This window comes from Homarus americanus, unplaced genomic scaffold (genome assembly GCF_018991925.1).
Source record: "Homarus americanus isolate GMGI-L3 unplaced genomic scaffold, GMGI_Hamer_2.0 scaffold8148, whole genome shotgun sequence".
Lineage (NCBI taxonomy): Eukaryota > Metazoa > Arthropoda > Malacostraca > Decapoda > Nephropidae > Homarus > Homarus americanus.
The window spans coordinates 287,648-299,935 of record NW_024721643.1 but is presented as its reverse complement, the minus strand read 5'-3'; the positions used below and the strand labels follow the sequence as shown (position 1 = coordinate 299,935).

Below are 12,288 nucleotides of genomic sequence, written 5' to 3'. Positions count from 1 at the left end.
ACTTTTTGCCTCATTTACACACAATTGCAGGGTCTCAATTGTTTCTCTTACTTTGACAACACAACATACATATATCGTTTCTCACTCTTGATCACGTCAGATTTTTTAGATTAGATTGCCCCCGAGGGGGCTAGTTTATTGGACACCCCTTTACATCCTGTGCAAGTTGAAGCGCAGAAGCGTTTACAGCGCCCATCTGGGAAGCATTCTAAGTTCATGCTTGCCTTTATGATTCATGCATTAAGGGCGAAAAAGCCTGAATGGTCATGGGTTTTATCAGCAGGTTACATAAAATGACAGAATATTGAGTGTGTGGGGGGAAAGTTCCCGGTACATTTCATCTGTTTATGGCAAAGCGTGGCAGGTCCCTAATAATGTCAAGTGCCAGGCCTGTCACTAGGAGAAGGGATATTTGGTCAGGGAGGGAAGAGGTGTTGGTAACGGCTGGGGACCTTTAGGGCCTGACGTGGGTGGGTCGGTGACTTGTGCCCGTGTGCTAATCTCGGTAAAAAAATATTGAAAAATTAGGAGATAAAACTTTGTTAATTGGTGTATAATTGTTACCAGGTGTTAAATTTACCAAGATAATTACGTAAATAAATTCATGTACGTAGCAGATTTGGCACACTTGTAATGTGTATATTAAAAATACTCCATCTTAGTTATAAGTAAAAATATTCCGGGCCTGTCCGGGATTTGAACCCGGGACCTCCTGCACCCAAAGCAGGAATCATACCCCTAGACCAACAGGCCACATACATATTATTGAATTTTAGATAAATTTACCTTGCGAATATAATGTTTTTTGCATCTAAATTTTAAGTATTTTTTCCAATAAAGAAGTATTAGACTAAGATAGATATATCCATGTGAGAGTAGTCTACAAACCAATTCATCAGTATTAGTGTGATCTCTAACACAACGCGAGACAAACCGTTTGAATAGCATGGGAATTTTCACGTACTGAGAAGATCAATGACCAGTGGTGCGCGTGAACAGTAGTTAAATACAGATGAGAAAACAACTGGGCCTGTCCGGGAGTTGAACCCGGGACCTCTCGCACCCTAAGCGAGAATCATACCCCTAGACCAACAGGCCGACGAATAACAATGCATCTGATGTTTGTTTGTTGCATTGCATAGGCAACTTCTAATTTGTTATAATGTTATTACTGTGTTTCAACATTTAAGGATTTTAAGCCCGTAACAAGGTTAGTACATAAGAAAATAAGGAGTCTGCAATAGGCCGGTTGGCCTGTGCATGGCAGCTCCTGTCGAGAGTTACTACCACTCTCTATCATCCATGAATCTATCTAGCCTCCTTTTAAAACTTTCCAACGTTCCAGCACTTACTACAAAGTTGCTAAGCTTGTTCCACTCGTCCACCACCCTATTTGTGAACCAGTTTCTTCCTATCTCCCTCCTAAACCTATCCATTCTGTATCTGTGTTTTTCTGGCTAAATAAGCTGTTTCAATTCAACTCAAACCTAAACTTATCCAATTACATTGTTATAACAACAATTAAAAATTTTAGATCTAGAACTCTGTTTGTAACCTTCAACACTGACATATTCGTTTCACTGGTGCCGTTTATCATGTTCTCACTGAAACATTCAGAGTAATCTTTAAAAAGCACCGCAACGGTCGGTAGTCAGTTCAGAGGGTAAGGTGACCCAACCTTCTCACCTGGTTACAAATCTTCTTAATTACAAAATTTTCCAGTTTGTACATGCCATTACTCAAATTCATGTTGAATGCTTCGGTATGTTTGATGAGACTAGATTCTATTATGTTCCTACTATCAACTGATTTTCAAGGTAATATTGAGGAGGCATTATCCCAGTCAATGCAATGCTTATTATCCTCAAATGAACAAACAGAGCATTGGATTCCTGGCCTGTCCTAACACTATATTTATGTTGTATAAGTCTAGTTACAAGATCTTTACCTGTCTGGCCTAAGTAAAACCTATTACATTTCTTGCAAGGAACTTTATAAATGCAACCACCTGTATTGTTGGGGGAGTTCTTAATTAACATTTGTTTAACAGTGCACGAGTTTTTAAATGCCACAGTGACGTTCCAGGTGGCATTTAAAAACTTCGTGTTTTCTTCTTTCCTTGTGGTTATCAGCATATACCTGGATCACGCGCACCTACAGTGATTTACTTGCATATATATATATATATATATATATATATATATATATATATATCATACACTCCGTTGTTTCCAGTGTGATTTTATAAGATTTATCTTATGTATATATATATATATATATATATATATATATATATATATATATATATATATATATATATATATATATATATATATATATATATCCGCGGTCTAAAAAGAAAAGCGTTTTGTATACAATTGCAAACTTGTTTTCATCTTGCTTCATCATGAGATAATTTTTACCAGCACACCTATACTCAAGTTGTGTTTTTACCGAGAAGTTCAGCAATAGTTACCGATCCCATATTACAGAACAGTATTAGTTAGTAATCATAAAGTTTCGACTTCATCAATTTTCTGAAGCTCGGGATTTTTTCGTGTACATAACTCCATAACTCCAAAAGTGTTTTTTAGGGGTAATTGAAGATTTTAATTTTATTGCACTTTCAAAATTCTAGGGCACAACTTACAACCCCATTAATTCGAATCCCCGTTGTTTTTACATTGTTATGGGGTAGCGTGGCCGAGCGGTCTAAGGCGCTGGTTTAAGGCACCAGTCTCTTCGGAGGCGTGGGTTCGAATCCCACCGCTGCCAGCAGAACTTTTCAACTAAATGGATTTGTGATCAGCAAAACAATGGTGTGTAATATATGCTCTACCAGTGGATCTTAACCTTTTTACTACCACGCCCCCTCTAGGAATTGGTCCTTCCCTCCACGCCCCCCTTGCATCTATGAACAAAACATAAGGCACGTGTAAGGTAAGATAAACATCACCACGTGGTCATGAACACCACAACATCATGATAATCACAACCACATGATCAATAACAAACATATGATCGTAAAGTTCGTAAACACTACAAGTGACCACAATCATACATGATCATAAACACCACCATATTATTAACAAACATTACATGATCATAAACACCACCATATTATTAACAAACATCAATAATCACAACATGATCATAAGCACCACTACATGATCATCAACACCACCACATAATTATTAAGTAAATATTAACAAACACCACAACATTATAGTAAACACATCATGATCATAAACACGTGATTATTAAGAAACAAATCAATATCATCATAAATACAACTTTACCATAACCACCTGTTACCACCACATGATTTTAAGCACCACCAACTTCTGATAAAATACAAACGAAATTCAAAACTTGCGAATAACAAACAGAGCAACACATGCGTGTTCACAATTCACCAATAAACTTATGGCTGCTTACTATTTTTAGGTAAATATAACAACTGGGATAAAACATACCTCAACAGCCTTAACTGAATAAATGTGAGAGAAGAGGAATTATTGCCACGGACGTGTGCAGAAGACTGGGAGAGAACGGGGCTCACCAGTCACCAACGAGCAGTATACAGGTCCAGGACGAGTTAACCCCCCCCCTCCTCCCCCCCCCCATGGGTTTCGAGGGATAGGGAGGGGGGTCAATAAGTCAGAAAATGGTAAGCCCTAAGTCAAAAAAGTAGCCTATAGAAAACTAAAGTTATAAGGCGATACTTTTGCATTTTTTCATAAACTTCTCAATATTAGCCCACGCTCTTGTTAAGAGAATAAAAACTATAATTATAATTAGAGAAATTCCTACTTTTCCCTAGGGCTTGCGCCCCCCTGGAAATTACTGAAGCCCCCCAGGTTAAGAACCACTGCTAAACATTCCTTTTGATTATAACTACGGAACGCCCAAACTGATTCCAAAAGTGTGAAGGTTTTTTTTTTTATTCATTCATTGACGCAGAGATGAAGTCATCCCATTAAAAACTCGACCATTCTTGTTAGTGTTGCATCAGTTCAGCCATTAGTTTTAAATATTTCCAAACAGAAGTTTTATTAATGCTATGTAATCAAAGAAAATTGTACAGGTACTTTTTTGTACTTAATGTCAAGGGAAATCAAATTATTTTTGAGTGAACGTGGTTGGAGCCTGTCAGGTGTCATAAGCTGATTTGATCATCACCTGAGACCTAAATGCCCTCATATTTGACAGGTGATAGGTAAGCCAAGTAGAATTTGTAGTTGGTGGATAATTGCAACTTTCCTCCTCAGTTGATTCATAAACAAGTTGATTAGGTGTAAAGTTAAGATTTATAGTTATTGGTTGCTGTGCGCCACCATCATCAACTATCCCATTAACAGTGCTTCCTTATTTGTCAAGTCTCTCTTGCCATGGTAGTTGATGGGGGAAAATATCTACCATTTTATTTCCCTCGCGTAAGTTGTCAAACTGTGTAATTCTCGTCAAAGAGTTGTTGAAGGCTGAGGTGTGATCAGGTAGTGTGCTGCATTGTGTAGAATATTTTAATTCTTGACTCTGCTGCCAGTGTACAAGTTGGTGAATTGTTATTATTAAAGATGATATAAAAGTCGCACCCTCTAGGATTTTGTGATAATGTTATTAATAGTAAAGTTAAGTAAGTAACAAAAAATATATATTTTTTAGCCATTTCCTTAGTAGCACTTTTCGAATCGACGAATACAAGATGCCTGAACTCGTCTAAACACGTGTGATGCTGATTTTGGAGAGAGATAGAACGCGCTCATTTAATTGGACTTGGTCCTTGGACGTTGAGTGTAGACAACCGACTTCAGATTCCTCACCCATTATAGCTGGCCATACCATAACACAGTGATCATTTTAGACGTGAGTGTGGTTTCTCGTTGGCTTGTATTAATCTTCAGGTGAAATAAGCAGGGGGTGTCGAATCTTTAGGTAATCTAAAAATTTTACTATTATCTTCCAAACTCCCTATAGGGCGTGACCTGAGTGCCACCGTTAAAGATGAAATTTCACTATTGATGTGTTACGTCTCAAGCTAAACTTTCCCTACATAATGTTAACAAGCGTCCGTAAATTTTTTTATCACAAAGCTCTTGATAATTTGTGTAAAACACTTTCAACAATCACACGTGAATTGGTCAATCTCACACTACTTGAGCCTTCAAGCGTTTCTTAGTTGCGTTTTAATTTCAGTTATATTGTTAAATTACTCCGGTGTAAAGACGCCATGATACCTCGGAGATGAACAGAGAATTTTTCTGGATGAAGATAAACAGGGGGCGCCCGGGATTGAACCGGGGACCTCTCGATCTGCAGTCGAATGCTCTACCACTGAGCTACACCCCCGAATTGCAGATAATGAAAACATTGATTGGGATATATCTTTTTCCAATTAGCTACGACAATTCTGCAATGTATTACAGTATCTTAATAAAAAAATATATATTAAATAGTATATTATTTAAGAATATTAATATATTGCATTTTTTAAATGACAGCTGCAGAATGTACTGTAAATTAAGTTCGTGTAATTTCTTTTTAATTCTGTTAATTTATCGACGTGGAAAATCAATACACCTTTACTACAGCAGAAGAGAAAATACCAAAGGAAATTTTGGAAGATGGAAATAAAATTACCCTCCGACGAGGATGGGATTCGAACCCACGCAGGGAGACCCTATTGGATTAGCAGTCCAACGCCTTAACCACTCGGCCACCTCGTCCTGGTGCGAAAGGTGAACTCTGTCCCGTGTCAAAATTGAAATACAAATACAGCATTATAATTATACATACACACGAAAGTCTTAATACAATTTTCTGAAAATAAAGTTTATTACTTTCAATGTAAAAAAAATAATAAACAATTACAACCTTTTACGTTTTAATATTATTTCCTAGCGATTGAAAATATTATATTCGACCGTGACAGGACTCGAACCTGCAATCTTCGGATCCGAAGTCCGACGCCTTATCCATTAGGCCACACGGTCTTCGAATACTAAATACTCCAAATTTATATTTTGTATTTTTAATTAATTTTACTAAATTATTTTCACGTGTTGAATTTATACATCCAGTACCCACACGTGCTACAAACAGAGGTGGATAATAATATTTGTACTCACCTGACCTGTAGGCACGAGCGCCTAGGCCTCGGAGGGATATGAGCGAGTCACGTCCCCCATCCTGCCTCCTCCCTCCATATAGATTGTCATCTGGCTCTCAGTTTTGGGCATAAAGGAGAGTTTAAATTGATGATAGATGAATTTTTATACTTTGTCCTCTTCGTCTCTAATCGGCCTGTTAGCTGCTTGGGTGGTTATCAAATAATGAGCGTGATTTGAATTTGGTAAACATTCATGCGGTACAAGCCTACATACTGTATATTAGGCCTACAATTTGCCCAGGATAACACACAAAATATTAGTAGATACTTATTTCTAATGCGGCGATCGTTACACGGCTCAAAGTAACAAATACTGTACAAGTAAAGATAAAATAATTGATAAATGATCCTTTTAATTAGTGATAACTGAGACAAAATTTTATTTGTTAATTGATACCCCTTTGACCTGGGTCTACCAAATGGTTTAGATACAGATAGGTGGCTAAAGTAGTAGACAATTCGTACCAAATTTTATGACAAAACTCTATTTAATATAGAAATAATATGCAAAATGAGGATGTCATGGGTAAAAAAAAAAGTGAGAGGTGGGAGATTAAGTGGATGAGACATTTTCAAATGAGAGGCACATTTTCCCCAACAATATCCTTCTTATTTTAATCTACATATAAAATAATCAGCCATCGTCCATGTGGTGACAGTGGTGGTGGTTACGTCTCCAAGATATAACCCTTGGCTTACATCATGTTGAAGATGTTTATCATATCTTCACATAGTCTGCAGGTAGTGTGCACCGGTGAAACGTACTGGGTTGTCTTGTCTTCAGATGGGCCCTTGGATTAGTAAAATCATTTAAGTCATAAAAAACGTATTATCATGTTAAATTATCTTTTTTTCACGTTAAAGATTTCTTGATGTCAACTACAGTATTTGCTTTGGTCGGTGGGGCGTATTCGATATTCAGTAAATGTTGACACACCTACACAGTAATCACTTGTTGGCTGATAAAGACCCGCAGTCAGCATTATATTCAATCAATATTTAATAAAGGGCTTATCATTTTACAAAACTACTATCAGTTAACAGGTTGCCATATTATAGTTTGAGTTTAGAACTTTAATGATATAGTATAAATGCCCCCTTTGTTCAGTTAATACTTTAGTTTTTAAAAGTTATTACTTAATGCATAAACTAAGACAGTGTGAATGGGGCGTACAAACCGTGGCAGCTGAAGCGCCTTAATACTTCACGGTCACTACAAATCTTTAAAGGAAATAATCAAAAGTAAACGCCCAGATCGATCGTAGGTAGACATGGGTGACCAAACATTAGTCCTAGCTATGGTCGTATATCTCCAGTAGCAAATACAATAAGACCTATTTGAAAAAACCCTTCATTCAGGAAAAACAATGTCGGTGAATTGTCAGGAGAAGCGGGCTTTGGGCTATCTAACACAGCTATGTTACGAGAGACAAGCAAAAGTGTCAAACTGGTGAGGAGAAAGTTATACCGGCGGTGTGTCTGTGATGAGTCAAGGTCCAGCTGAAAGAGAGAGTCGGAGCTGTCTCACTACGCTTCAGCTTGGTGTTCACTTCCGCTCACACATTCATAAAGATTGAATCGACAAATGGTAAATTCGGTGCTTTACTCTGTCAACTAACAGTATAGTAGTGACTAGTGAGTGCAAGGTAGTCGTACTGTTGTGGGTGAGGTGCTGGATACAAGAGGCGTGAGAAGTTAAGGCCACAATATTACAGGTAAATTTAGTGCACAAAGCATTCCAGGTTAACTCAACATTGGCATTGCATAATGTGCATACAAAAACTTATTTCACTGTTGCTTAGCTTACTGGATATTATATAAGTGTTGCTTTGATAAAATGATTTTTTTTTTTAGGTTTTTCTAAATCCAAATTTTTCTATTCTTGGCTGGTTAAGCTTAACGAGCCCTGTATGTGTGTGTGTTATTTTTTTTTTTAAGTTCGTAGTTATTTTTTTGAAAGGAAAATGACTGAAAGTTCGGATAAACAAAAATAATTAATTTACTTTGTTTTTAATTCGATATGCAAGATGAATGAAAGACGAACACTATGTACTGTACGAGTATGTCCGTCCACCCTCCACCATGCATCAGCTCCCATATATATATATATATATATATATATATATATATATATATATATATATATATATATATATATATATATATATATATATATATATATATATATATATATATATATATATATATATATATATATATATATATATATATATATATATATATATATATATATATATATATATATATATATATATATATATATATATATATATATATATATATATATATATATATATATATATATATATATATATATATATATATATATATATATATATATATATATATATATATATATATATATATATATATGCTGATAACCACAAGGAAAGAAGAAAACACGAAGTTCCCAAGCGCTTTCGTGTAATTCACATCTTCAGGGGTGAGTACAGACTAAAGAGAAGTACAAAACAAGGTGTATATATACAGAGGAGGGTGAGACCAGGTCCACAATGGTCAGGTATTAGGTAATGACCCTACTAATCTTTAAATAGCACCGCAACGGTCAGTAGTCAGGTCAGAGGGTAAAGTGACCCAACCTTCTCACCTGGTTACAAATCTTCTTAATTACAAAATTGTCCAGTTTGTACATGCCATTACTCGAATTCATGTTGAATGCTTCGGTATGTTTAATGAGACTAGATTCTATTATGTTCCTACTATCAATTGAATTACAAGGTAATATTGAGGAGGCATTATCCCAGTCAATGCAATGCTTGTTATCCCTCAAATGAACAAACAGAGCATTGGATTCCTGGCCTGTCCTAACACTATATTTATGTTGTTTAAGTCTAGTTACAAGATCTTTACCTGTCTGGCCTAAGTAAAACATATTACATTCCTTGCAAGGAACTTTATAAATGCAACCAATTGTGTTGTTGGGGGAGTTCTTGATTAACATTTGTTTAACAGTGCATGAGTTTTTAAATGCCACATTGACGTCCCAGGTTTTTAGTTGTAAAGGAATGTGTGAGAAATTTTTGTGAAATGGTAATATTAAGAGAGAGAGAGAGAGAGAGAGAGAGATTTGCCCCACAAGAAGGCTAGTTATTGGGCAGCCCCTTGCATCCTGTGCAAGGCGAAGCGCAAAAACGTTTAAAGCACCCAACTCTGAAACGTAACGCTGTCCTCGGGTGTGTTTGAACTGGTGACCTTGAACAACGACAGATCTTCGTGGTCAGTGATGAGGGGGTGCTCTGTGTTATTGACTTAAGTGTATTTATGTCAAACCGTAAACATGCTTCAGTAAATACCAAAGTCTGTATACGTATTTTACACACACACACACTTTTATACTATAATTTATATAATCCTCATCAAGTCTTCAAACAAGTAAATTTCATTAACTTTTCCCTTAGCGTATTGCCATTGAGATATGTCATTAACCTTAAGGAGTTTAGACCGATGAAAGTTTGGACTGTAGCGTAGCGTATGTGGCCAACATACTCATGTACATAAAGGAGATCTCGCACTCAGGATGGAGGTGAGAAAGAAAACTCACAATAACGTTCTCTTTACATGTATTATATGTGCAGTGCAGTAAGATGCAGGGGAGTTGCTGGCTTGTAGAGAAGCTTGTTGAGAAGAGGTCTTGCTGGTTTGAGAGCTCTGAGTAGAATGACCTTGATCTTGATCTTGATCTTGATGTCTTTAGTTAAGATCGGAAAGAAGGAAGACGTAGGAATTAGGGGGAGGGGATAGAAATATAAATGTAGAGTTTAAATGAAGTTTTTCTTGTTGTTATTTCCTTTTTTATTATTGGGTCGTCAGACCTTTGTTTTTGTTTTTTTATTTGTTGTGTTCTCGTTTTTTCTGCTTTAACATATAAGTTTGCATTGCTTTTTTTTCGGTTTACGGCAGAATCGTATAAATACCCCTCTGCCGCAGAGGGGTATTTATACGATTCTGCCTACTCAGTACTCAAGGTCCAGAGATGCAAGATGAAAGGCGCCGCTGATTTACTGAGGTGAAGGCGGTAACTGGCCAATCTGCGAGCGACTCGGGGGCAGGAGCTGTGGTATGGAACTCACTGCTGACTGGCTCAGGCGAAGACGGGAGAGCAGTTGTAGGGGAGAGTGTCCTAGTAGTGACAACAGGACACTTGAGTAATTCAGTCGTATGTGAGGTTCACTGTTCAAAGAAACACATTCTAACAGTTGCACTTTATGATTTGTTAAATACAGGGCGCTTGGTACAGACCCGGAGCACAGCCGGAGTTTCACTAGGAAGAAGATAGTTGTTGGTATGGAATAAGAACATAAGAACACAACAGGCTGGTTGGCCTGTGCATGGCTCCATCCGGGAGTTACAACCACCGCGACCTGATAGAGGTGTATAAGTGGAAGTCAGGGCTAAACAAAGGGGACATTACAAAGGTACTCAAACTATCCAACCAGGAGCGAACTCGTAACAATGGTTTTAAATTAGACAAATTTAGATTTAGGCGTGAAATAGGTAAACACTGGTTTGGAAACAGAGTAGTGGATGAATGGAACAAGTTACCAAATATCATCATTAACTCGAATACGCTGAATAGCTTCAAACATAGGTTGGATGCTTATATGAGCAATAGGGGTTGGGTGTAAACGGGACTGCCCAGTATGGGCCAATAGGCCCGCTGCAGTTTCCTCCATTCTTATGTTCTTAGCCTCCTTTTAAGACGTTCCAGCGTCCCAGCACTTACTAAAAAGTTGCTAAGCTTGTTCCACTCATCTACCGCCCTATTTGTGAACCAGTTCCTTCCTATCTCCCTCCTAAACCTAAACTTATCCAACTTAAATCTGTTGCTACGAGTCCTATCCTGCTCGGATATTATAAGGACTTTATCTACAGTATATCTCCGTGATTGATTCCTTTTACCCACTTAAATACTTCTATCATATCTCCCCGCACTCTTCATCTTTCTAGGGAATGCAAGTTTAGTTTCTTTAATCTATCTTTATAGGGAAGGTTTCTAAGTCCCGGAATCATTTTTGTCATTCTTCGCTGCACCGACTCTAGTGAATTGATATCCATTCTATAGTAAGGGCACCAGAACTAACAGCATAGTCGAGGTGCGACCTGACTAGCGCAAGATATAGTTGCAATAAGACCTCTGCACTCTTATTACTTACACTTCTAGATATAAAACCTAATACAGTGTTTGCCTTATTTCGAACATTAACGCACTGTTTTCTAGGCCGTAGGTCCGGGCTTACGAGTACCCCTAGGTCTTTTTCACAAGTTGACTTCTCTAGTTCGATGTTGTTATGTGAGAAACGCAGTGTAAATACATTCCTAACTTTCAAGTGATGAATAGTTAGTTATCTAGTTACCTGTAATACTTAGGTACCGTTACTAGGCAACAAACAGTTGTGTGGATACAAACGTGACTAAACCAGGAAGGCTGATATATGGAGGTAGCATTAGTGCACCTGGCTTAATCCTTTTATGTTCCTCCACTTTATCTTCGTCAGCATAAGTCAATCATCATAGACTTTAGAACGTGTGTGTTAGCAAACAGTTCCATCGGTCAGGTTACATAACTTCATGAGTCGGGTGAAACATCAAATTCTTTGTATTTGAAAATTTTAATTTTAATTAAAACATGATATTTCAGGACTGTAGTTAACATCGTTGGGTATTAGACCTCAATATCTTTTGAATATGATAACAGGGAAGTAATTGTGGTGTAGTTACAATGATAGGGATCAAGGTAGATGCAACTTGAGTGGGATCATGCTCTGAGTACTACAGTATGTATACTATACATATTTGTTAACTATTCCAGTAGGCACTTCTTATTGGATATTACAACGGGTGGTTATAAAAATTCTTGAAATGCAAATATGGTTTAAACGGAAACTGATGAATGATTTTCCCAACAGGATTTATGTAAGCGCTGGAAACGTTAGGCCTCGTGATACTTGCGTGAGGTGATTATTAGGACCAGAACAACCATCGCCACTTTTCACACTGAACTTGAAATATTATTACATAACTAAACTAGTTGGACCAGATTCTCTTCCCGCCTCGGTCGACAGACGAAGGTGGTGAAA

At 37.2% G+C, this 12,288-nt stretch overlaps 6 non-coding genes across 6 annotated transcripts; 1 reads left to right on the top strand and 5 right to left on the bottom strand.

The window, feature by feature from the left end:
* Positions 1-681: 681 nt before the first annotated feature.
* Positions 682-753, bottom strand: Trnap-ugg. The gene has a single exon. It is a non-coding gene; the product is annotated as a tRNA-Pro (tRNA).
* A 273-nt stretch (positions 754-1,026) lies between these two features.
* On the bottom strand, positions 1,027-1,098 carry Trnap-agg. Its single transcript has one exon. It is a non-coding gene; the product is annotated as a tRNA-Pro (tRNA).
* Positions 1,099-2,693: 1,595 nt separating this feature from the next.
* Positions 2,694-2,775, top strand: Trnal-aag. Its single transcript has one exon. It is a non-coding gene; the product is annotated as a tRNA-Leu (tRNA).
* Positions 2,776-5,277: 2,502 nt separating this feature from the next.
* Trnac-gca lies at positions 5,278-5,349 on the bottom strand. Its single transcript has one exon. It is a non-coding gene; the product is annotated as a tRNA-Cys (tRNA).
* Positions 5,350-5,644: 295 nt separating this feature from the next.
* Trnas-gcu lies at positions 5,645-5,726 on the bottom strand. Its single transcript has one exon. It is a non-coding gene; the product is annotated as a tRNA-Ser (tRNA).
* Positions 5,727-5,920: 194 nt separating this feature from the next.
* On the bottom strand, positions 5,921-5,993 carry Trnar-ucg. Its single transcript has one exon. It is a non-coding gene; the product is annotated as a tRNA-Arg (tRNA).
* Positions 5,994-12,288: the final 6,295 nt, after the last annotated feature.